At 44.3% G+C, this 18,760-nt stretch overlaps 1 protein-coding gene across 2 annotated transcripts in view; it reads left to right on the top strand.

The window, feature by feature from the left end:
• The first annotated feature begins 381 nt into the window (after nt 1-381).
• The window catches only part of LOC121543258 (polypeptide N-acetylgalactosaminyltransferase 1), a 46,262-nt gene continuing 27,883 nt past the window's right edge, over nt 382-18,760 (top strand). Inside the window, exon 1 of one of the 2 annotated variants that reach the window (XM_045208457.1) lies at nt 382-1,100. The gene's annotated coding sequence lies outside the window, so the exon portion shown is untranslated. The remainder of the gene's footprint in view (nt 1,101-18,760) is intronic. The other variant, XM_041853015.2, reaches the window with a different exon arrangement.

The following is an 18,760-nucleotide window of genomic DNA, read 5'->3' on the forward strand; positions in this document are numbered from 1 at the left end:
TTTGACATGCGTTTTTCTGGATTTATGTTGTTGTTATTCTGTCTCTCACTGTTCAAATAAACCTAAAATTAAAATGATAGACTGATCATGTCTTTGTCAGTGGGCAAACGTACAAAATCAGCAGGGGATCAAATACTTTTTTCCCTCACTGTATTGAAATAGGAGATTCACCAATCTCCATAAGTGGGTCGTGTAGATGGCGCTACAGGACTTGAATTAGCCTATTCTTGAGAGAGGGGCAGGGCATTATTACATTGAGCTTGATGAATAGCAACAAAATAGGCTATTACAGCTACAAAGTCGCATATGATTTTTTAAATAAGTCATCCTTATAAAATGTGTAAACCATTTAAAAGCCAACAATGTATTGCGAATGGCGTTACTGCAGTGTTCATTTCTTCCGGGTTGGGCTGAAGGGAGGATGCTTTCATATCGGGATCACAGTCATTGGGTGCGATGCTGCCTCTGGCTGCTCTGCAAGAGACAGCAGCCGGACTGACTGCCGCAGGGGCTCTCTGAACCCGAGCCGACTGCTGCCTACACACACAGGCTACCAGCTCTCATTCTCGGCAAAATTGCTCCGCCGTCACGCACTGACCTAACAGTAAACGATGTTTTCAATGGACGCCGTTTCGCACGACATGTTTTAAATCGCAGTTTTCGACCGTGGAAATTCCCCCTTCTTCTCGGATTAATTTTTGAGGTACAACTGTGATCTCTTCATCACACCGACTGGAGCAGAGCCAACCACTCCATTTGCTAGCCGCATGCGAACGACTAGTCGTTGGCAGTTAGCTTGGTAACGTTAGTCGATGTGTCTAGCTTTCTGGAGGTTTTGTTTCCATAATACTGGATTTAGTTTTCAGTTGCCTTCGGCATCGAGCTAGCTTTAGATTGTGTATCGTTTTAAACACCATTAGATAGCTAAAGCTGGCTAGCTAGTGTACGTGTTATAACAAGCCAGGGATATTTTGGTCGTCAAAGCACATCTGACTGGCACGAGAGCAGCAGGGGGTTCGTTGGGATACGAAATGCGACTCGCTAAATAACCAAGGTTACACAGGAGAAACCACATACATTTCTCAGTTTTCATTCAAAAGGTACGTATTTAAAGCTAAGAATATCCGACATGTATTGCTGTAAACGTGGTGTAGAATTGTGTTGTTTATGCTAAACCAGTCGGTAGCTAGCTAATCCATTACCAGCTAGCTAGCAAGCACGGCCGTTGTCGATGATTGACACAGCTACTGGTCAGGTAACGGTAACTAACGGTCACATGGTCCGCTGTAGGTAACCACCTGGAGGCAGGCGGCTGGAGATGTTGTGTTGGACATCTGTAGACCACGAAAGCAAATATATGCCAGTCAATGAAAAGCTGCAGCGGAATTTCAATATTCATGCTGTCATCAATTATACTACTGAAATATTTCACTGTAGCTAGTAAAGCATATACCTTTTGCTTAAACTGACCCAAAATGTTTATTTTCTGTGAGCATTTGGATGGAATGGCTCACAGCTGCCCTTGTTATGATGATATATTGCTCTCAATAATGACGTATCACAAAATACCATTGACCTGAGTGTAAGCCAAGGTGTAGGCCTAGTCAGTAACACTTCATATAGCCTATCAGTAGTTGCTCTTTGTGTGTGTATTAATGTCAGTAGGCCTACTTAAAATTGCACTGTTATTGTGTTGTAATTGAGTGGTTTACCCGAATGCAATAAGGAACAGCCCCTATTCCAACCAACTCTAATATAATGCAATCATCGAAAGTACTAGAGTAACAAGTGAACATCTTTACAATAGTAATTACAGCATTACTGCACATGTATAAGAGCAACTAAATGTTACTGTATTTTCCTACGACCAGCTGTGAACTGAGTCAATTAGTCAGTTGGAGTAGTCAGTTGGAGTCAGTCCAGAACTAGGCCTATAGCCATGCATAGCCCACTCCCGGCTCCAGCTGATGCTCTACAACAGGCCTGAAGTTGATTACATTTCACGTAACCTAATCCGGAAGGGACCTTTTATAGAGCCTCGTTGATGTTTATGGAGCCCGGGCCAGAGCAGGTCTATGTGTGAGTGTGTGTGTGTGCGAGAGAGAGTGTGTATCTTTGTCTGCGAGCGAGCGAGCCAGTGAGCATGCACTCGCAGTGCTGTAATTATACATCTGAGAGATGAGGAAATGGATTCACAATCACTCCTGTAACTCTCTGGCTGCAGATGAAGATGTAGGATTGACATGAAGAGGAATTAAATTAGTCTGTCATGTTTCTCCAGGGGCAGGAAGAGATGGTCATCCATTATTTATCCTCCATGCCTGTGGATGAGGCCCAGGCTCTGTGGCTCTGGCTTGCACAATAGGAGAACATGTGCAGAACTGCTGCTCGCTGGAGGGAAGCTATTTGGCCTTATCTGTTAACATGGGCCCCCTGCTACCCCCAGAGCACAATGTGGCCAGAGGGCATGGATGGCTGTGAACACTGAAACACAACACTGTGTTATTGCTTACAGCAGCATAGAGCTGAGCTTGGAGTGACGACTGTAGCTGAACCGCAAAGAGGTAGAGGGAATACAGTTGTCATTTAGTAACAGTTAAAATATAATGACAGTTGCACAAGCTCTCTCTCACACACACACACACACGCCCTGTCTCAAAACACGTGTGACTTCAGGTGTCTGATGTTCAAAGCCCCCCCCCAAGCCTCTAAGTCCTCGGTCTGGCGATGTTGTGCCATGTTTTGAATCCCCCCTCAGTGAGACTGGAGGTATTGTGTCATGTTTTGTACCCTTCTACAGTGGAAATGCTGTGGGTTAGCCAATAGCCAAGCCCTGTTTTAAGGCATTACTGTCCAGCATTCACAGGAAATGAATCATGTTCCTCAATTCAAGGCTGTGGAGTCTGCATGATGTGTTTCCTGTCCTGCTGTGTGTTCAGGCCCAGACCACAGCAGATGTGCTCCCCTATTTGGTGTGTGTGTGTTTCTGAGTCTGTGTGTGTGTTTCTCTAAGAGAGTGGAGTGTGTGTAGTAGCTCTGGTGGAACAATAGCTCTATTCTGTGGTGTGTCTCTGGAGGAAGGCAGCGTTGGTTCTCCCTGAGCTGTGCCAGTGAGGCAGGCTCAGACTCAGACTGTGGTTGGGTAGGATTGGGTTTCCCCAGCCACCTGGAGCTCCCAGCACAGGAATGCCATTGTTCCCTGTGGTCCATGGCCGGAACACAGAACCATGCAGACTGGGGATGAGGAGTTACCCTATATCACCCGATATCTAAACCCTGTATCATTATATCTGACCCACAAAGACCTATATCACTGCAGCCTGTAGATTTTAGTTATTTAGCGGATGTTCTTATCCAGACCAACTTAGAGGAGCAATTAGGGTTAAGTACCTTGCTCAAGGGCACATTGACAGATTTTTCACCTAGTCAGCTCAGGGATTTGAACCAGCAACCTTTCGGTTACTGTCCCTACGCTCTTAACCACTAGGCTACCTACTATAATCCCATATCAATAACTCAGACTGACCTTTATCACTGGCCCATGTAGCCTAGGCCTAGTTTAGCTCCCTGTGTCGAAGGCTGGGACAGGGGCACTACACTAGGAGTGGGATGAAATTGGATCTAGACGCTGATCCAAGGTTGTGTTGTCTTTTCACATAATGGGTAAGGTTAGGATTTGGGGAAGGCTAGCTGATCCTAGATCTGTGCCTAAAGGCAACTTCTATCCAGACCAGGGGATGCGTTGTATGGTGATCTATTTTATAGTCAGAAGGAGGAAGGAAGGAAGAAGGATGTACTGTAGTATTTCCTGTTGATCCCCAGTATTGATCAATGCAACTGACATGACAATGAGATTATCTCAGATGATCACAACACAACGCTACTGATGTTAGCTAATAAGATTATCTCATAATAACATCAACATCACTCAGACACACATAGGTGGCTATACCTCTCTAAGGAGAGCTTCTCTTGCTGCCAGAGAAAAAAGTATCTCTCACAATCTTTCTCTATCCTTACCTCTCTCTCTTCATAAAAAAAAAAAAACATGTAGCGAGCTGCATTCTTCTCCTCTCCCCTACTACTCTTCACTGCAACTCTTCCCCAGGTCCTTAGTGTACAAGAGAAAGTAGTGCACTATGTTTTCTGCTAATATACCTGGTCAAATAATGGCTAATAAACAACGATTCCCCCCCCCAAAAAATATGTTTTATATTTTCCCAAATTATGTTTTCTCAGTTGTATTTTTCCTGGTTTTAGATTGTTGTGGTTTTTGACTCTCAAAATTACAATTGTTCATAGAGAAACAACAAAATTGGATCTTCTGAGTCCATGTCAATGCTTAAATCACATCAGAAGATACATGAACTGTAACTCAGTAAAATCTTTGAAATTGTTCCATGTCGCGTTTATATATATATATATATATATATATATATATATATATATATATATATATATTCACCTTTCTTTTACCTATTGACAGTTGAAACTTCAGAGAAACCATCCAATGTATCAGCAACTTGAGACAAACATACACTGTAGTGTAGGCTCCTTTTAGGTCTGGAAGAAAACGAACACATTTAGATTTTTTAGTGTAATTCCCCTTTAATTGGCATCTGGCCCTTTAATTGGCATCTATTGAGGAATGTGCTGTCTAATGTGCCGGTCTAGCCATGGTTCTGTAAGCTACTGCTGCTGCTCCTTTCATGGCAAAGTTTGAAAAAAACAAATAATAGATACAAATGATATACTTACTCATTATATACTTCTGCCAGGTAAGCCTACTTTTTAGGTAACATTTAATTGAGAAGGTTTTGGTGAAAGTATTTGTGTCAACCCACAAGATGGTTATCACATCCACTGGCTACACATGGAGTTATAGACAAATGCGCGTACCACACAGACAGACAGGGGCAATATTGCTGGAAATAAATGGGCAGATATTGTGTTAGGTTTGGCTTTTTAAGCCAGTAGTGGCAAACCAGGGGTGGGGACAATGTCAATGTTGCGTTGATTAGATATTAGCTGGGAGCTTGCTGTGTCTGATACTTGTGAAATTTGTTAATGACAGTTTGCGCTGAAACACGTGAAAATTGTATGTACTTTCATTAATTGTTTGGCAAGCTACTCATAGGTGGGCTCTACAGAGACTCGTGGTGAAATCTGACTGATGCTGGTCAGAACCGTCATTGATTGTAGACAATGAACACACACACAGCCCTAGTCAGGCAAACATCAACAAATAGCTTAAGGATTCTCTATCTTTAGCTAAAGCACTTTAAAAACACTCAAATCTAACTGGTTTTTGGATTTCAACATTGACTGACCTTCGGAACAGGAAGACGTGATGTCATAAATGAGACATACTCTGATTTTATTTTTCATCTTGAAAAGGTTCCGAATTTTTCAAGGGCCTTATTTATGGAAATTGTGTCTAGCATCTTTCAGTGACGTCTGTAGGATCTAGGCTACCACAGTCTCTCCATAATCCTAGTGCAGTGTTGAGCAGATACATTCACTCTACCAGTCCACTTTATCATGTTCTTCTCTCTGATCTGACGGTCTGATATAAACTGATATACTGTACACTCCTTACATCTGAGGTTTTTCTGGATGTTTGTCATAGTTAGATCAGATGGCAGAGAGGCACTGATTGTAAACTCAGTGTGACCATGGAGAGAGATGGGGAGAGAGATATGGGGAGAGAGAGAGAGAGAGAGAGCACCATGTTACTGTTTTTTCCTCTCAGGCTTTGTGTGTGTGTGTGTCCTCTGGCTGCTCATAGGGTCATATCAGGGATAGAATTACACAGAAGTGGGTCAGCCTGTGCCACTGGGGAGCCTTAACAGTTCTACACACACTGAGTGTACAAAACATTAGGATCTCTTTCCATGACATAGAATGACCAGGTGAAAGCTATGATCCCTTAATGATGCCACTTGTTAAATCCACTTCAGTCACTGTAATGAAGGGGAGGAGACAGGTTAAAGAAGGATTTTTAAGCCTTGAGACAATTGAGACATAGATTGTGTATGTGTGCCATTCAGAGGGTGAATGGGCAAGACAAAAAATGTAAGTGCCTTTGAACAGGGTATTTATAGTAGGTGACAGGCACACCGGTTTGAGTGTGTCGAGAATGGTCCACTATCCAAAGGACATCCAACCAACTTGACACAACTGTGGGAAGCATTAGAGTCAACATGGGCCAGCATCCCTGTGCAAACCTTTCGACGCCTTGTAGAGTCCATGCACCGACGAATTGAGGCTGTTCCGAGGGCAAAAGGGGGTGCAACTCAATATTAGGAAGGTGTTCCTAATGTTTTGTGCATTCAGTGTATACACACACACACACACACACACACACACACACACACAGGCAGGCAGGAATCACCTATCGCACACTCTATGGTCAACACACACGTTCTGGCTGGGTAGTGTGTCTCTGCTGTGTGAGGTTGATAATTGGCCAAGGGTAGCTAACACCATGTGGGAAGGTGTGATGCCACCAGGGATTTATTTTTATTTATTTTTTATTTAACCAGGTAAGCCAGTTGAGAACAAGTTCTCATTTACAACTGCGACCTGGCCAAGATAAAGCACTGTGAGATGGCTCTGTGTGTGTGTGTGTGTCTCCACCGTAAACATGCTGTTCCACCGTTTAAGACAGGAGAACCATAAACGTCAGGTTTTACAAATCTCTCTTTACAGCCCTGATTGGTCCTCTGTAGCTCAGTTGGTAGAGCGTAGCGCTTGCAACGCCAGTATAGTGAATTCGATGTATGCACGCATGACTTTAAATTGCTTTGGATTGAAGCATCTGGTAAATGTCCTTTTTTTAAATGTTGTGTGTCAGTGACCGCCCCGCCCCCACCCAGGGGCACCAAGATGATGTATTGAACCAAGAGCTCGCCCCGCCTATACAATAGTCTTCTATGGTCAAGAGTTCACATGATGTTAGTCATGTTTTCCATTCTAGTAAAGCCTCTCAGTTACTTCTCTCTTATATGTTGTAATAGAACTCAGGAACCACTCAGAGCTCTAAAGGAAGTGTAAAGCCTGGTGATGTTTATGGTTCTCCTCTCTTAAATGGTGGAATAGAATGTTTATGGTGGAGAGACTAGGGACATGATGGTACACTAGTGGTTAATGTTTAGGGTCAGGTCAGACAGAGGTTGACAGTGTGTTCTATGTACCAGTCAGATGGACAGTGTTTCTAATCTATTGTTTCTCTCTGGGTTTCCCAGGGCCTCAACAAAAGCTGGCCCCCTTTTTTTCCAAAATGACTGATTCAGTTCTTCTTCCAGTTTTTCTACAGTTTCAGTTTTTCTACTTTTTGTGTTGTTCTGCAGATTACCATTCAGATGACCTTGAGCCAGATATCCTCCAGTCCTCTCTCCTTCCTAATAGACAGAGTGGCAGAGCCTCCAGTGTCCTCAATAGTGATAGACAGAGTGAAAAGGAGAAGCAACATATCTTCTGCAGGATGGAAACACACTGCTGGGCCCAGTTTCACCCCAGTCCCCTCCTGACAATGTATGCTGTGGTCGTGTGTGTGTGTGTGCGTGTGTCAGGGTTTCTGTTAGCTGGCTTTTGTCCGGTAAAAAAAAGAAAGAAAAGTTGATTAAATAAAATTGCCGCTGGCCAATTGTCCGGGAGAATAATAAAAAGAATCCCATTGCGAAATAATAGCCTATTCATTGATGGAAATAACAGTTGATGTAAATACATTTGACTGGTCATACTTATCAGTCTATAGGTTACTTTACATAATTTAGTGGAATGAAATTGGCGCGTGTGTACAGTATATTTGTTATGTATCTTATTCATCACACGCTTCCGAGACAACTGGGAACTCGTAAAAATACGAGCTCAAATCATGATGTCAGTGAGCTTCAGGTCGGAAAGTTGGAGCTCTAGAAAGAGGCCAGAGTTCCCGAGTTGGAATTCCGAGTTGGATGACCGTTCAAAAGATATTTCCCAGTCGGAGCTCGTTTTTTCCTCCAGTTGTCTTGAACGCGGCATCAAACGGCAACGGAAGGCATGCTTCATCAGTGCGTCACACACCACTTTGCAATTACATTTACATTTACGTCATTTAGCAGACGCTCTTATCCAGAGCGACTTACAAATTGGTGCATTCACCTTATAGCCAGTGGGATAACCACTTTACCATTTTTTTTTTTTTTGGGTGGGGTAAGGGGGGGGTGGGGGTGGGAAGGATTACTTTATCCTATCCCAGGTGTTCCTTAAAGAGGTGGGGTTTCAAATGTCTCCGGAAGGTGGTGAGTGACTCCGCTGTCCTGGCGTCGTGAGGGTGCTTGTTCCACCATTGGGGTGCCAGAGCAGCGAACAGTTTTGACTGGGCTGAGCGGGAACTGTGCTTCAGCAGAGGTAGGGGAGCCAGCAGGCCAGAGGTGGATGAACGCAATGCCCTCGTTTGGGTGTAGGGACTGATCAGATCCTGAAGGTACGGAGGTGCTGTTCCCCTCACAGCTCCGTAGGCAAGCACCATGGTCTTGTAGCAGATGCGAGCTTCAACTGGAAGCCAGTGTAGTGTGCGGAGGAGCGGGGTGACGTGAGAGAACTTGGGAAGGTTGAACACCAGACGGGCTGCGGCATTCTGGATGAGTTGTAGGGGTTTAATGGCACAGGCAGGGAGCCCAGCCAACAGCGAGTTGCAGTAATCCAGACGGGAGATGACAAGTGCCTGGATTAGGACCTGTGCCGCTTCCTGTGTAAGGCAGGGTCGTACTCTCCGAATGTTGTAGAGCATGAACCTACAGGATCGGGTCACCACCTTGATGTTAGCGGAGAACGACAGGGTGTTGTCTAGAGTCACGCCAAGGCTCTTTGCACTCTGGGAGGAGGACACAACGGAGTTGTCAACCGTAATGGCGAGATCATGGAACGGGCAGTCCTTCCCCGGGAGGAAGAGCAGCTCCGTCTTGCCGAGGTTCAGCTTGAGGTGGTGATCCGTCATCCACACTGATATGTCTGCCAGACATGCAGAGATGCGATTCGCCACCTGGTTATCAGAAGAGGGAAAGGAGAAGATTAGTTGTGTGTCGTCTGCGTAGCAATGATAGGAGAGGCCATGTGAGGATATGACAGAGCCAAGTGACTTGGTGTATAGCGAGAATAGGAGAGGGCCTAGAACTGAGCCCTGGGGGACACCAGTGGTGAGAGCACGTAGTGCGGAGACAGCTTCTCGCCACGCCACTTGGTAGGAGCGACCGGTCAGGTAGGACGCAATCCAAGAGTGAGCCGCACCGGAGATGCCCAGCTCGGAGAGGGTGGAGAGGAGGATCTGATGGTTCACAGTATCAAAGGCAGCAGACAGGTCTAGAAGGACAAGAGCAGAGGAGACAGAGTTAGCTTTAGCAGTGTGGAGAGCCTCCGTGACACAGAGAAGAGCAGTCTCAGTTGAATGACCAGTCTTGAAACCTGACTGGTTTGGATCAAGAAGGTAATTCTGAGAGAGATAGCAAGAGAGTTGGCTAAAGACGGCACGCTCAAGAGTTTTGGAGAGAAAAGAAAGAAGGGATACTGGTCTGTAGTTGTTGACATCAGAGGGATCGAGTGTTGGTTTTTTGAGAAGGGGTGCAACTCTCGCTCTCTTGAAGACGGAAGGGACATAGCCAGCGGTCAAGGATGAGTTGATGAGCGAGGTGAGGTAAGGGTGAAGGTCACCGGAGATGGTCTGGAGAAGAGAGGAGGGGATAGGGTCGAGCGGGCAGGTTGTTGGGCGGCCGGCCGTCACAAGTCGCAAGATTTTATCTGGAGAGAGATGGGAGAAAGAAGTCAAAGCATAGGGTAGGGCAGTGTGTGCAGGACCAGCAGTGTCATTTGACTTAACAAACGAGGATCGGATGTCGTCAAACTTCTTTTCAAAATGGTTGACGAAGTCATCCACAGAGAGGGAGGAGGGGGGGGAGGGGGAGGAGGATTCAGCAGGGAGTAGAAGGTGGCAAAGAGCTTCCTAGGGTTAGAGGCAGATGCTTGGAATTTAGAGTGGTAGAAAGTGGCTTTAGCAGCAGAAACAGATGAAGAAAATGTAGAGAGGAGGGAGTGAAAAGATGTCAGGTCCGCAGGGAGTCTAGTTTTCCTCCATTTCCTCTCGGCTGCCCGGAGCCCTGTTCTGTGAGCTCGCAATGAGTCATCAAGCCACGGAGCAGGAGGGGAGGACCGAGACGGCTGGGAGGATAGGGGACATAGAGAGTCAAAGGATGCAGAAAGGGAGGAGAGGAGGGTTGAGGAGGCAGAATCAGGAGATTGGAGGGAGAAGGATTGAGCAGAGGGAAGAGATGATAGGATGGAAGAGGAGAGAGTAGCGGGAGAGAGAGAGCGAAGGTTGCGACGGCGCATTACCATCTGAGTAGGGGCAGAGTGAGTAGTGTTGGAGGAGAGCGAGAAAGAAAATGATACAAAGTAGTGGTCGGAGACATGGAGGGGAGTTGCAGTGAGATTAGTAGAACAGCATCTAGTAAAGATGAGGTCAAGCGTATTGCCTGCCTTGTGAGTAGGGGGGGACGGTGAGAGGGTGAGGTCAAAAGAGTAGAGGAGTGGAAAGAAGGAGGCAGAGAGAAATTAGTCAAAGGTAGACGTAGGGAGGTTGAAGTCACCCAGAACTGTGAGGGGTGAGCCATCCTCAGGAAAGGAACTTATCAAGGCGTCAAGCTCATTGATGAACTCTCCAAGGGAACCTGGAGGGTGATAAATGACAAGGATGTTAAGCTTGAATGGGCTAGTGACTGTGACAGCATGGAATTCAAATGAGGAGATAGACAGATGGGTCAGGGGAAAAAGAGAATGTCCACTTGGGAGAGATGAGGATTCCTGTGCCACCACCCCGCTGACCAGATGCTCTCGGGGTATGCGAGAACACATGGTCAGACGAGGAGAGAGCAGTAGGAGTAGCAGTGTTTTCAGTGGTAATCCATGTTTCCGTCAGCGCCAAGAAGTCGAGGGACTGGAGGGTAGCATAGGCTGAGATGAACTCTGCCTTGTTGGCAGTAGAACGGCAGTTCCAGAGGCTGCCTGAGACCTGGAACTCCACGTGGGTGGTGCGTGCAGGGACCACCAGGTTAGAGAGGCAGCAGCCACGCGGTGTGAGGTGTTTGTATAGCCTGTGCGGAGAGGAGAGAACAGGGATAGACAGAGGCATAGTTGACAGGCTACAGAAAATGGCTACAATAATGCAAAGGAGATCGGAATGAAATGAACTAAACATCTGGGAAAGGAGAGAGCGAGGCCTCCCTCACTTACGTTTCACTGAAACACCCAAATATAACTCTCCCAACTTCCACCTCAGAAACTATAATTGTTGTAAACTACAGCGGTTCAATGTTTTCTAGGAATAGAAAACATTAACATTGTAAGCTAAACGTTCTGATCTGTTGCATCAGACTCATTGCTTTATTTTTTTCATTTTTTAATGTAGCCTTGGCCTGCTGGTTGGATGAATTTTGGAATAGGAATAGGCTATTTGTTTCTCACCAAGCTGACCAATAAAATAGGTAGCCTAAACGTTTCTACTATAGTATATTGACATAGGCTAGTGATTTTTCTGTTTGTACTCGTCTTGTTGGCTGAGGAAAAGTAGATGTGGACAGTTATTCGAACATGTTCAAAGTGCACATCAGAATTCGGTAAGAAGGACCGCACATTGTTGCATGCTCGACTTGTTCTGTTAATATGAATTACCATATTCTAAATCTGTCATTCTGAGCACTGTGGGTGGACACCCTAATCAGGTTACCCACCCAATGCAGATGGGTCCGGTAAATTAAAATGTTGCCCGACAAATATCCGGCGCCACATTTTCCAAAACGGAAACCCTGGTGTGTGTGTGCCTGTGTGCAGAGTCCAACGTTAAAGATGCACTATGCAGAAATCGCTCCGCCATTTCCTGGTTGCTAAAATTCTAGTAGTTCGCCTAATTTCAGTTTATGTAACAAAACAAGCAAGTATAGTGTAGAGAATCATTGTACCATCTATACCGCTGTAAAATATATTTTCCATAACCCAAAATATTGTATTTTCAGCTGTTTGAAGCTGGTGTACAAAAACGAAGGTAAAAGACACAAAAAACTCAACTTAAAAACGTGAAGCATATAAATAGCACACATAGAACAGATCTACCGCTTCTTAGACTTGCTTTCAATGAGAATGACAGATCTATAACTCCTGTTTCTATGTGAATTTTGTCACATCGCCCAAAAAGATACATATTGCGGCCAGTTGGCCAAAAATATACTGGCCATAACAGAATTTCTACATGGTGTAGTTCTGCAGGGCCTATAGGTTGGGATGCTTTCTCTCTATATTCAGCTACATTTGGTTATTATGATATGTATTAAAAAGCAGTGTAATATAATGTACCAATACAAGTCATTACTCTATTCGCTAGAATTGCATTGAATTAATTGCATTCATTTTCGTTTTTAAAGTATGTCATTTTGAGACAAAAAAAATCTCAAAATAGGCCGTTGCCTTTTTAAGACAAACGTTTCAGAAGAGATATCGACCTGTGGCTACAGTAGGCTAGCGAAGACGAATGCTAGGTGTCTTTGTAGCTTTTTCTTTGCAGACTATCAACAATAAACAGCATATTGCTAGTATGTTCACTATTGAAGGTGTATTTTTGTAAATCACTTTCCCTAAAATAAATAAGCTCAGCGAGTAGATTGATGGGCGCTTCTTTTAACTCTGGACAGCTCGCGTGTGCTGTGTGAAGGCATCAACTCATGTACTGCTCGAGAAGTTGTGACTCGCGGGAGCGTGGTGGTGCTTGAATGAACGGCCAATCATATTGCTCAAATACAAATAGCATGACTTTTTCGCTTGTAGTCTTCAATGGTTTTCAATGGCAGACTGTGACAGAGCAGGTAAATGTTGAACTGGAATGCGGAAATGCGCTGAAAAGCTGACGAGATCCACTGCCCCAACACGTTTTTACTGGCCCCGGGCCAGCGTTAATGTTGGACCCTGGTGTTAGGTGGTGGGCCGTAGCAGGCTATCTGCATTAGTTTTCCAGATGATCGATCTCTGTCGAGGGAGGAGATGGTTTTTACATATTATGTATATATTTCTTCTGAACACATTTCTGTTCGTTGGCAATGTCAATTCTTGCAAATCTTTTCTAAATACTTACTTTTATGTTCGCTAGCTGGACAGGCAAACGCCGCCGAGTACTGTAAACCTATCAAAACTTGTGTACTATCCATGGTACTATCTCAGCTGATCACCTCTGCCAATCACGTTATCCGTATCTAAGATACTGTATGTTATATTTGTAGGCTATGCCATATGTATTGGCTAATATGCATATGCAGCTGTCGTTTTTAAACCTCCATTCTAGCATACATCACACACATCTTTCTATCTACATGATTCAAAAACTGAATTCACTGACAGAGATAGCTAATGAAACACATTTGACATTTACAGTAGCTGGGTAGGCTAGTCAAACATTAGCTAGCTTTCAATAAATTGGCTAAATGGTCAATGGAGTTACCTCTTCATACGATCAAGACAATTCGTATTGCATGCTGCATATTTTAAATGCCCTCGAAAACAGATATTTATCTTCTTTCAGTCTTGGGGAGCTAGCAATATCTGTTCCTCTTCATCAGACAACAGCTCGAGTTTTCACAAGAGGCTATGTTTACGTCGTAGATATATGCAGGCCTTCATCACGAGGGGTAGGTATAGGAGTTCTGATTGATTGCAAGTTTAACAGTTCGGCAAATTTGTGTTGAAATATACTTTTTATGAGAAAATGTGCAAGAATTGAAGGTGCCAACAAATGTTATAGTCATCATAAAAATGTTTTACAGTCGTGTATATAAAAAATCAGCTCCTCCCTCGACGGGGCTTCGGCCTACCACCCTATGTGTGCGCTTCTCTCCTTCAGCATCTGTTTCAGCATGAGATATTACTCCCACAGGAAAGGCCTGGTTTTCATGGTGACACCCCCCCTCAGAGGAAATGGAATGTGTCCAAATTCTGCTGACTCATTGAGAAATAGCGCAGTGACACACACACACACACACACACACATCTCCAATCACATGAGTCTTCTGTCTGTCTGTGAATGATTGAGTGTGTGTCTGATCTCTGTCTGTTTTGTGAGTGAGTGTGTTTCATTGTCATGCGTGCTGTGCTTATGCCTATGGTGTGTGTGTGTTGGCTGGGTGCCCCAGTCAGAAAGCCAGGAGTAGACAGGATTTAGAGGGATAACTGGGAGCAGACAGGACTACTACTCCACTCTCACCCTACAGACCACAGAGGATAGCTTTCTATTGGACTGGCCTATTGTGGCCTATTTCACTTTCACAGTGGCTCACATCTTTTTTCACATCTGTTATTTCACCCAGCCCACTGTTGTGTGAGGGGATGAGAGATGGGGAGACCGAGAGAGTAGAGAGACCCCTTCCCTTCCCTTCCCCTCTCTCTTTCTTTCTCTCTCTCTCCTTCTGATCAGCATATCTACCCTCAGCCGCTGGGCTAGAGAACAACAGGCCCATTATGTGTGTGTGTGTGTGATCCGATCATGTGGGTCAGCAGCCACAGATCAGAATGACTTTTCTGGAGGTCTCAACTCTCCTTCTTACACTAGTGTTGGGAGGAGTTAGAACAGACCACTAGGCCTACACTACCAAATACCAATATACACTTCTACAATTCCAATTCCAAGGCTGTGTTTGTGTTTAGCTTTGGGCACTGTGTGAAGAGGTGCTAAATGAAATATTGATACAGTTCTTAATTGCATTGCTACTGGTGCTGGTCCAGGTTAGGTCTGTGTGTGTGCATGTGACTGTGACTGTGCCTAGTCAATGATCATTACATTTTACAGCAGCCAACAGGCTATTGAGTGGCTCATTTATTAATACAACCTTATTGGAGTAGCAGCTGTAGTGAGAGAGGATGGAGGGGTGGGGGGGTTGCAGGCAGACAGATAAAGCAGTTGTGTTTGTGTAAAACCATTTCCCGGGGGGTGATGGTGGTACCCAGCCCAGGGTGTATCAACCTGCCCCATGGCTTCTCGCTATTTACTGGAAGAGGAAGAGAGTGTGGTCATGTGATAAAAAATATCCCAGCTGGGAATGCCGACCCAGCTGGGATTGGGAACGTTGGGAATGTCATGCTGGCGTTACCACAGGGATAACTGGCTTGTGGCGGCCAAGCGTTCATAGCGACGTCGCTAAGATGAGAGGAGGAGAGGGGGTAAGATGAAAGGGGATGAGATAGGGGGGGAAATGAGTCAAAGGGAAGGAGGAGGAGGGAGAGCGAGAGGGATTACAAAATCTGGACATAGTCTAGCTAGAGGACAAGAGATATGGACTGTGACTACAGGACATAGTCTAGCTAGAGGACAAGAGATATGGACTGTGACTACAGGATATAGTCTAGCTAGAGGACAAGATATATGGACTGTGACTACAGGATATAGCCTAGATAGAGGACAAGAGATATGGACTGTGACTACAGGATATAGCCTAGCTAGAGGACAAGAGATATGGACTGTGACTACAGGATATAGTCTAGCTAGAGGACAAGAGATATGGACTGTGACTACAGAATATAGCCTGCTGTAGCTAGAGGACAAGTGATATGGACTGTGTGTGTTTGTGTAGGTGCACTAGTGTACATGTAGGCCCAGGCCTGTCAATCTGGTTTCAGTGTCTATGTTCCTTTTCCTGTGCTCACCAGTCACCACTCTCCGTAAACAGGAAGCAGCTCTCTCTCTCTGCCATTAGTGTCACAGTGACTCTTCCAGGAGTAGGAAACCTCTTTTTACCCACTGTTCATAATCTATTCCTGGCATTCCTGTCCGCTGTTCTGTGTATTCCTACTGGTATTCCTGTTGTCCCGCTGTTCTTGTTTTCCCTCTCTCACTCATTAGGGGGACTCCCAGGAATGTGTCAGGATTCAGGAATAATGATTGTAAAAGTGTCTGTCATAGTCCTCTGGAGTCTTAGTTTAGCATAGCCTGTGAGTGATGTTTGTGGTTGTGGTGTTTGGAGTGACTAATGTATATCTGAGGGCCTCTCAAGGTTTTTAAAGCTTTCCTCTCTCTCACTCTGTGATGTCACAGTTTTTGTGTGTGTCAGGGTTTGCCGACAAATACCATTGGCGCCGGCTAATTGTACAGGAGAAGAAAAAAAATCCTATTGCAAAATAATGCTTTTTAGCCTATTCATTAATTGAAATTCCAGTCGATGTAAATACATTTCATCTATAGGGCAATTTACATTATTTAGTGAAATTAAATTGCTTCGTGTGTATTTTCATTAGTCGTCTTATTTATAACACGCCCACAGCATACCGATCCTGAGCTGCTGCTACAGCGCCTCAAACAGCTCGTTCGATGCTGCTGGAGTGAAACGTGCTTTTATAAGCCCAATCATTGCGCAACAATTCAAAATGTAATCACGTGTTAAAAACAGTTTTGATGGCCACCGTTAAAAATAGCTACTATTTTTTTTTTTCCAACTGGTAATTGAAGCATGTTTCCCTTTCGCTATTCAAGTGTAAAGGCAACGGTAGGCAGGCTTCTGCGTGTCACACACCACTTTGCAATGAGCTGGAGGCAGTAGGCATTTTGAAAACATATAGCCTACTTAATTGTTTGAAACCTGAACGTTTTACATCATATTATGAGGCTTGCTTCAAAGTAGCCTAGCCAAAAAAGTATTCCATATGCCATTGAAACCAGTAGCCTATTTCTGTTTATTGGTTTCATTGTCCAGTAGCCAAACTTCAATCCTAGTCATATTAGCAACCCATGCTAGTTGTTGCATCTTTAGAGCTCCCGTCTTTCTACATTTCTAACAGATATTTTCATCTCTGTCACATGAAACCGCTCGCGTATGCGGTGCACTTTTAGCAACTGTGTTTTCCCACTAGTTGCATTATGGAACGAACATTCGCACGTAGCCTACTGCCCTGCCAGGCGCATTGCTGCGCTTATGACGTTAAGAAATAATAGTTTATCAACATTATACGCTAAACGTTCTGATCTGTTGCATCAGCCTCATTGCTTTTTAAAGTTGTTTTGATGTAGCCTAGGCCTACTGGTTGTATGAATTTGGGATCTATCGTCCCATAACTGTCCTAGAGTCTGTTTGGAATAGGCTATTTCTTTTTCACACAGAACGACAAGCTGACCAATAGAATAGATACATTTTTCTACTATGGGTGATAGTAGATTGACATAGGCTAGTGATTTTGCTGTTCGTTACTTGTCTTGTTGGCTGAGGAAAAGTAAATGTAGACAGTTATTCTAACATCTTCAAAGTGCGCATTGGAATTTGGTAAGAAGGACGCACACCGTTGCATCCTCGAGTTGCATGTTCTGTTAAGATGAATTACCATAATCTAAATGTGACTTCTGTCATCCTGAGCACCGTGGGTGGACGCCCTAATCAGGTTACGCACCCAATGCATATGGGTCCGGTAAATTAATATGCTGCCTCCATACAGGTAACAAAATAGTTGGGAAGAGATTTTCGATGTGCCGATTCCATGGCACATGATTTATGAACTAATATACAAAACAATGTTATGTGGGGGATACAACCATCCCAGCTCTGCAGATTTGGCTGTGAAGAGAGTCGCAGGTTCAGGAATGGCTGAAAGATCACAACATTTACCTGGAGCTAGCTCTGCAAATATTAGCACTTTTCGCCCCAAAGTACGTTAATCTCTAGGAGACAGAATGCGTCTCCTTCCTGAGCGGTATGACGGCTGCGTTGTCCCATGGTGTTTATACTTGCATACTATTGTTTGTACAGATGAACGTGGTACCTTCAGGCGTTTGGAAATTGCTCCCAAGGATGAACCAGACTTGTGGAGGTCTACAATTTTATTTCTGAGGTCTTGGCTGATTTATTTTGATTTACCCATGATGTCAAGCAAAGAGGCACTGAGTTTGAAGGTAGGCCTTGAAATACATCCACAGGTACACCTCCAATTGATGTCAATTAGCCTATTAGAAGCTTCTAAAGCCATGACATCATTTTCTGGAATTTTCAGAGCTGTTTAAAGGCACAGTCAATTTAGTGTATGTAAACTTCTGACCCACTGGAATTGTGATACAGTGAATTATAAGTGAAATAATCTGTCTGTAAACAATTGTTGGAAAAATGACTTGTGTCATACACAAAGTAGATGTCCTAACCGACTTGGCAAAACTATAGTTTGTTAACAAGAAATGTGTGGAGTGGTTGAAAAACAAGTTTTAATGACTCCAACCTAAGTGTATGTAAACTTCCGACTTCAACTGTATATTTTTAAAATAAATAAATATATATGGAGGATTGGAAATGATGCAGACAATTACATTGATAGAACCGACAATCAATCTCCAATATTAAAGCTGATCTACCACCTAGAAAAATAAATAATAATAATATGCTGCCGGTCAAATGTCCGGCGGCACATTTTCCTAAAGGAAATCCTGGTGTGTGTGTTGGCATTGTCATTGTTGTTGTTGAGAGCAGAGGACGTCGTCCTTGGAGACCTCTCTGTTTCGGCATACGCTAGACTATGACACACACTTACACAGGCGCGCACACACAGGCATACACACACACACACACACACACTTGTGGACTGTGAACAGACAGCTGGGCTGGCACACAAGCTCATACTCGAACACACACACGCCTCCACAACACACACACACACACAACAGACATACTGCCATGGCCTAACTGCTTGCTGATGGCCAGACTGCTGTTGCTACAACAGT

Source organism: Coregonus clupeaformis, chromosome 28, assembly GCF_020615455.1.
Source record: "Coregonus clupeaformis isolate EN_2021a chromosome 28, ASM2061545v1, whole genome shotgun sequence".
NCBI classification, from domain to species: Eukaryota; Metazoa; Chordata; class Actinopteri; order Salmoniformes; family Salmonidae; genus Coregonus; species Coregonus clupeaformis.